The sequence below is a fragment of the Sorex fumeus genome, unplaced genomic scaffold (assembly GCF_029834395.1).
Source record: "Sorex fumeus unplaced genomic scaffold, SorFum_2.1 ptg000098l, whole genome shotgun sequence".
Lineage (NCBI taxonomy): Eukaryota > Metazoa > Chordata > Mammalia > Eulipotyphla > Soricidae > Sorex > Sorex fumeus.
Window position 1 is genome coordinate 41,266,960 of NW_026606155.1, and position 8,124 is coordinate 41,275,083.

General features: G+C 44.3%; 1 non-coding gene across 1 annotated transcript; it reads left to right on the forward strand.

Annotated features, from left to right (window-relative positions):
- The first annotated feature begins 233 nt into the window (after positions 1-233).
- On the forward strand, positions 234-338 carry LOC130042182 (U6 spliceosomal RNA). Its single transcript, XR_008795152.1, has one exon. It is a non-coding gene; the product is annotated as a U6 spliceosomal RNA (small nuclear RNA).
- Positions 339-8,124: the final 7,786 nt, after the last annotated feature.

Genomic DNA, 8,124 nt, shown 5'->3' on the forward strand with positions numbered 1-8,124 from the left:
ATTTGATCCCTTGTACCCCATATCCTTCCATGAGCCCTGCCAGAAATGATCACTGAGCACAGAGCAAGGAGTAATCCCTGAGCGCTTCTGGGTGTGCCCACCCCTCAAAAGAAACATCAGGAATCTCTCCCAAAAATTTTTCAGAAGTGTCATGTCAATTTACATTCTCAACATTACATCCACAGTTTTGCCAACATTTCCTACTGTCACTTAAAATTGTTGGCTAACATGGTGCTTGCTTCGGCAGGACATATACTACAACTGGAATAATCCAGGGGAAATTATCATGGTCCCTGTGCAAGAATGATATAAAAATTTGTGAAGCATCCCATATTTTTGTTTTTGAAAAAATATTTACTTTATTAACTTAGTTTTATCATACTTTTACAGTTTTGTAGAATTTCAGGAGTTTAGCCCAATTCATCTGTATGTGTGTTGATGTCACTACCACCATAATTAAAAAGAAATATCTCCTAATCTGTGAGATAGAAAAGAAACATAGTCAGGGAACAAAAAATCATTTAAGTCATTGAAGTCAACCAGGAACAGGAGATAACATAATAGTAGCAACATATAGAAATATGGAAAGTAGTTGAACAAGTATAATTTGCTAACCAGGTCATGAAAGCCAATCCCAAAACAACAACAGGGAAGCTGAGAACAAAGCTGATTTATGCTGAAGAATTCTCAAAAAGAGCAAGAACTAACACAAATTTTATTCAAACTTTTATTTCCCATTTGGATATTTGCTATACCATTGAAATGTCACTTCTAATATAGATTCTAACATATCCTGTGCAGTGCTAGCAGAGACTAATTTAAACACGTATATCGTCTTTGTTACTTTGTGCTTATTTGGCATTGCCACAACTATCTGACTGATTCTCACTCTTATTTATCCATTCAGAAAGTGTTGAACAGATTCGTGATATGGGAACTAATAGGGAGACATTTACTTGGCTAAAAAGGACAGGAGTGGAGAAAGAGCATTTATTACAGGTTATACAGCATGTACAAAAGTTCTGAGTTAGGAGAAATCATGGCATATCTGACTAAATGATCAAATGTATAGCTAAAGCATGCATGAATGAGGAACAAAAATGGAGAGATAGTTAAAGTCCAGACACATAGGATATTTTGGCATTTTAACTACTCAACTATAACCTAAGAGCAAGAAGAAGCCACCATTGTATCTGAAGGAACATTGTGCTAAATTGTGTTCCCTTCCAATCTCTCCCCACCCTGGACCCAATATGCTGTAGGCAGGCGGATAGATAGGAAAGGACATCCCAATGGCAATAGGATTCCTAGTGAGCAATAAAGGATGTCTGGATGCAACTTATGAGCACAGAAAGCCTGGAAAGACTTTCAACCTGGCACCAGTAACAGACCCAGAGAAAGCTGGACCACCTCCGCAACCCCCAACTCCAAGAGGAGCTCCAGCAGGAACAAATGTCAGGAAAGGAATTTCAAAAAAGAACATCCCAACACTATCCCGCTTAGCAATATCCCTGATAAGGGACTCTTACCTTGCTAGAAAGCCCCTCATGGGGCACCTTGGGAAAAACCCTATAAAAGCCACCTTAAATAAAGGAAGCACATGCATATGCTGCCCGAGTCCACACATGTGCTTCCTGAGCTCATGTGGCCAAGCACATGTGGTGCCTGAGCACATATGATGCTGTATCTCCCCTCTTGAGATGTGTACCGAGGTTCTCCATCTTTAGAGAATTCCGCATTCTCTCTTGAGCACATTACTCCCTCCCCCACCCCCTCTCTTTCTCTTTCTCTTCCCCTCTTCCTATAACCTCCAAGTAAAATCTGTTTTTACTTCACTGCTCATCTCCTGAAATTCTTTCCTGTGAGATAGGACAAAGAACCTGGAAATCCTAGGAAAGGCCTAGGACTGACTTTCCTTTCCTGCAAAGAGCAATTCCTTGCTCCAGCCTGAGTCTGCAGCTCCTTGGGAGATCAGGTGGTGGGGATCAACTCTCATGCCGAGAAGATCAATCAGACATCAGGTGTGGCTTGACAGCCACCTTGTGGAGCTGGTTGGACTAGAGGTTTGTGCTATGCAGAGGCTCATCACAAACTTTATCTGTTCTAGCCTGGGGTGGCAGAGGCGGATTAGGAGAAAGCGACCGTCTCTCTCCTCCCCCCATCATACAAGCCATCCGTGGGGGCCCATTGACTTCAAATTCATATGTTGAAGCTTTCGCCTCCCCCTCCTATCTGAAGATAGGAACGGTAGGAAGATAATTGAGGTAAAACAAGGTATAAAAATTGGATCTTCACCCAACAGGGCTGGTATCCTTTTAAAAAGAGGCTTAGCCACGCTAGAGAAAGTTATTTTTCTGTGCATGTTGATATAGGGGAAAGGTTGTGAGGATAAAAGGAAAAGGTGGCCATGTGCAAACCACAGAAAGTGGTCTCACCAGAAAACTTGCTGACATTTTTATCTAGGACTTCCAGCCTGCAAAACTGTGAGAAAGAAATTTGTTTTGGCCACCAAGTCTGCTATTATTAGCAGACTGGGCAGATTAAGACAGAGAGGGACATAATTTGCATTTGGATCAATCACTTCGCTAGTGTGTAGAATACTCATTGGAAGGAGGCTGGGATGTATATGAATAGATATGGATATATCAATTACCATATTCTTTCAAAAATTCAAGCAAGGAATACTGGTAACTCTGACAAGGATAGTGATGAGGACTTTCACTAGATTGCAACTTAGAAATGTTTCATCTGTGAGTGCCAAGAAAACAACAACAACAGCAACCAAACAACAAACAACAACAGTATTTTACTTGAGGTAAAAGTGCATTTCTCTTTCAGGTGAAAGTCCAGAAGTAGGTAATAGGAAACTGGCACAGTGTTCTACAGCACAAGGAATCCCGTTTTCTTTTGCTTCTCTCTGAGTCAGTCCATTCCTCAAGCTGCCTCATGGCCCAACATGTCTCCTGCAGCTCTGGCTATCAAGTTCACATTCCTATCATTAGGAGGGAGGAAAGAGAGAAGGATTAGCTATCACTTCAATTTAAGGAAATTTCAAGACTAGAATCACACCTGTTGGTTAAAACTTAGTCTCATATCAGCATTTTACTGGAAGAGGAGCTAGAAAATACAACCTTTGTCAGAGTGGTCTGGGTTAGGAAAGGGGTTAAAGGAGAGCTCTGAACATCTGTCACAGAAGCAAAAATGTCCTAGAGAGGAACTGGGCATAGCTCAAAAGAGAGAGACAGGAATTAAAGTTTCTAATTTTTTCCACCAAATTAATGGATATGGTTGTGATTCACTGAATTATATCTAAATCACCAATCTCCACTCACCCCCATTTTCTTTCCCTTAGATCCTCTATAATACCGAATAGATCTATTGAATCACCTATCTTCTAAAATACATTAAAGATAGATGCAGATTCACAAATTCTGGCGCTCATACCATCTGGGAGACCCACTTTAAGAAAGTGAACACAAATCACAAATACTGGGGATGGATCTCTGTGACAGAGCACAGGCTTTATGAGTATGAGAACCTAGGTTCCTGACTCTGGCACAAGTAGAGAGAGAGAGAAAAGAGAGAAAGAGGAAGGAAGGAAGAAAGGAAGGAAGGAAGAAGGAAGGAAGGGAGGGAGGGAGGGAGGAAAGAAAGAAAGAAAGAAAGAAAGAAAGAAAGAAAGAAAGAAAGAAAGAAAGAAAGAAAACTGAGCATAAAGCCATGAAAATCATCCATGGAAATGAGAGGGCTTCAGACTTAAACTTTACTGGCTTTAGGATATAAGCCTCAATTTATTTATTATCATGAACTATATTGTAAGCTGCCATAAATTGTTAGGGGCACCCTGATTTCAAGGAAAACACGAGTGCAGTGGGAGCAACCCTGGATATCTGGTTCAGTGACAGAGTAGTGAGGCCCTTGACCTGGTCCTTAGACATATAGATAGGAGGGGAGAGAGACAGAGACAGAGTCAGCAACACAGAGAAACACAGAGACAGAGACAGAGAGAATTTTAACAAATTTGTAAATAAAATTGTAATGACTCTTAAATTTTGGTCATTTAATGAGAATTTCCCAGAGAAATAAATGAACAGAAGGAAGGAAATTAGTACACTTCATGTTATGAGAATTTTTTTCATAAAAAATTGGCTCACAACGGGGGTGTGGGGGCGACTAAAACCTCATGGGAAGGGGGGCGTTCCGGTCCGTCCTTCATGCCCTACCGAGGTCACCAGTTGCCCCCCACGAGCGGCTCTCCAGCACGGCCACAGCCCCAGAAGCACAAGGGCTTAATGCAGAACCCAGCAGCTTGGAGCAGAAAAGTGAAAGGACTATGCGTTAATCCAGGCAATCATTTCTGCCCAGAGGGGAAAGGGTGTTGCTCCCTTCCGCCCTCCTCCCTCTGGAAAGAAAGATGGCGGCCACATGGGAGCCTTGTGGACAGCAGGTATGAGCCGGGGGTGTGGGGGCGACTAAAACTTCATGGGAAGGGGGGCGTTCCGGTCCGTCCTTCACGCCCTACCGAGGTCACCAGTTGCCCCACACGAGCGGCTCTCCAGCACAGCCATGGCCCCAGAAGCACAAGGACTTAATGCAGAACCCAGCAGCTTGGAGCAGAAAAGTGAACGGACTATGCATTGATCCAGGCCATCAAGTCTGCCGGAGGGGAAAGGGTGTTGCCCCATTCGCCCTCTCCTCTCTGGAAAGAAAGATGGCGGCCACATGGGAGCCTTGTGGACAGCAGGTATGAGCCGGGGGAGTGGGGGCGACTAAAACCTCATGGGTCGGGGGGCGTTCCGGTCCGTCCTTCACGCCCTACCGAGGTCACCAGTTGCCCCCCACGAGCGGCTCTCCAGCACGGCCATGGCCCCAGAAGCACAAGGACTTAATGCAGAACCCAGCAGCTTGGAGCAGAAAAGTGAATGGACTATGCGTTGATCCAGCCCATCAAGTCTGCCGGAGGGGAAAGGGTGTTGCCCCATTCGCCCTCTCCTCTCTGGAAAGAAAGATGGCGGCCACATGGGAGCCTTGTGGACAGCAGGTATGAGCCGGGAGTGTGGGGGCGACTAAAACCTCATGGGAAGGGGGGCGTTTCGCTCCGCCCTTCACGCCCTACCGAGGCCACCAGTTGCCCCCCACGAGCGGCTCTCCAGCATGGCCACGACTCCAGAACACAGAGACCAATTTCTTAACTATCTGACTTTCAGTAGAAATACTTCCAGGGTCAATAAGTAAAATAGCAGAAATCCAAAACCAACATTTAATTCTTGAACCCAGCTGGAGAAAGCAAATCACTTCACAATGCTTTTTCAGCATGTCTGATTTGGGGGGGGGGTAAACTCTAAATAATAGTGGTGAATCTTTTATTGAAACAATCTAATCAAAGCGGATAGAGTGTTAACTAGAATTCATCTGCCTCACAGGGACGGGGAGGGGTGGGGGGTGGGGTTTTATTGGGGTTCTTCATGGGAAAAAATGAGTATTGGTAAAGGGAAATGTGTTTGATATTTGCATGACTGAGACATAAACCTGAAAGCTTTGTAACCTTTCCCACAGTGATTCAATAAATTTAAAAAAAAAAAAAAATTGGCTCACAGATTACAGAGTCTGAGAAGCTGAGAGATAGAGAAGCAAAACCAGCACCATGACAGGCTTATAAGAAGCTAGAAGAAGCTAGGGCTAGGTTTCAGTTTCAGAATTCCTGGAATTAAGCATAGATACCTGGAATTGAGTTGTGATTTCCCCGAAGGGAGATAGCCATGTTGAGGTGAACTAAGGGTTACCAATCAGATGCAGGTAGGAAAGCTTCTCCATGTAACCCTTATGTAACTCTTATGCAACCCTTATGTAACTCCAATTTATAACCAATCAGCTAAGTACAAATAGTGGAAAGCCACTCAGACTGCAGCCAGAAGGGTGGTCCATGGAACCCTGTTATACAATGCTATTGTATAAAAGCCCCTCACTTTTGCGACTTGGGGCCGCTCATTCCAAGAAGGCTGCCACTGTGTTGGTGAGCAGGACGAGGGTCCTAACTCGAGCTAGCCAAGCTAGCCCAATAAAGACCCTTTGCTTATTGCATCGCAACTTGTCTTTGTGTGATTCCTCTGGGGAGATCTCGGCCCAGTTTAACAAAGTCACATAATTGACAAGCCCAAAATCCAAGAAAGCTAGTGGTATAACTCCATCCAGGTCTGAAGTGCTGAAACTAGGGACATCAAAGGTGCAAATCTCAGTCCAAGAGCAGGAAGAGTGTCCCAGACAAGTAAGCAGGCTTGAAGAAAAATAAGGAACAAATCTCTCCCCTCCTTGCCTTTTGTTCTATTCAGACCCTCTGTGAATTGGATGGTGTCCACCCACACTGGGGAGGGCATTCTACTTCATAAACACAGTGATTCAAATGTGAATCTCTTCCAGAAACACCCGCACCAACCCATCCACATCCAGAACAATATTTAATCGGAGCAGGCCGTGGAGAAGTGAAGTTGACACATACAATTAATCATCCAGCTATCTTTATGTGTTCTTCCCTTTGCCTGGAAAGCCTTTCTTCTCAACTCCTCTTTGATCTTGTGGGTAACTTTAAATTTGTCTTAAAAATTCAATTGGAGGTGGGGAGGCTGAAGCAATAGGATAGTAGAGAGCATTTGCCTTGCATGCAGGTGACCAGGTTGGATCCCCAGTACCCTATATGATACTCTGAGTTCCACCAGGAGTGATCAGCGAGCACAGAGCCAGGAATAAGCCTTGAGCACCGCAGGGCGTGGCCCACAAACAAACAAATAAAATCTTAGAAGTGTAGGGAGAGAAGACAGACACCAAGAAAATGGTAGAGGGAAGTAGACACTAGTGGCAGTTGTGGTATTGGAACGTTGCAATCAAAAAACCCTGTCATTATCAGCATTGTAAATCATGGTGCCTCAAAAAAGAAGGACATTCTTCCTGAAAATTTCCCAGTCCTTGCAGAGATTCCTCCACCACATCACCCAGTGCGTATCTGGTTGGGCCCCCACTGAACCCTGCTAACAACATATGTTTTTACCTTGTCTAGTAGAGTTCCAGCTCCCTGAGAACAGAATGAAACCTAATTGATGTGTGTATGTCACTGTTGCTATTCGGGGGCAATGTTTGTTCACGTACTTCATATCCTGAAGAGAGAGGTCAGCAAAAGAGGTAAGCAAGACACATGAGATAAAGTAAAACAAAGCAGGAATTTTTTTGAAGAGTCACAAGCATACTCAGTAAAGCAGAGCAGCCAGGCAGAGTGGCCTGAGCCCCTGGGGACAGATTTCAGGGCTTTATATTATGATCTGAAAGAAGATTACCCAGGTGGTGTTAGGATGACTGGGCCTCATGGCAGGAGCAGGGTTGGGGGTGTCATTGGTGCATGCAGATTGTGTGTCAGGACTCCTAGGGGCTGCTGGTGGGTCTGTTTCTCCACTTTGTGGCTGATGACTGCATGGAATGCCTGGAAGGCGTGTGTCCACCTCAGGGACAGGCAGCTGACAAGTTCAGGGCTGACATTGGTGGGATTTTCTATTGTCCTTGTTCCCTTTCGACCTGCCTACATTACCACCATCTATCTAGAGGCCTTTCACACACATCTACTTAACGCCTGATTGAATGAGTGAAAGTGTTCTTATTCCCATGCAAGATGGCAGCAAAAGGTATTTTACCTTAGGGTGAAAAATGTTTAGGACTGAAGAGATAGTACTGCAAGTAAGGTACTTAGCTTACATGTGGCCTACCCAGTCTCTATCCCCAGAATTCCAAATTGTCCTCTGAGCTCAGCCAGGAGTGATCCCTGAGTGTAGAGCTAGGAGTAATCCCTGACCATTGCCAGATGTGGCCCAACAAAACACAGCAAAAACAACAAAAAGTTTAATTTTCACATGAACAGAAGAGCAGTACTTGTTTGGTATTTACTATAATGGGTCTGGTTTTACTTTGAATTTCCACCTCACTGAGAATAAGAAGAAACAAAGAGGACTGCAGTAGCTCTTGGATAGCTGGTCTCTTGCAGGGAAATTCTCAGGCTTTCTTCTTTGTCTCCTTCTCTAGTTTCCCCCCTAAGGTGGCATCCAATTATTGGAGGTATTCACACCATCTCATGGTAGAGCTAGA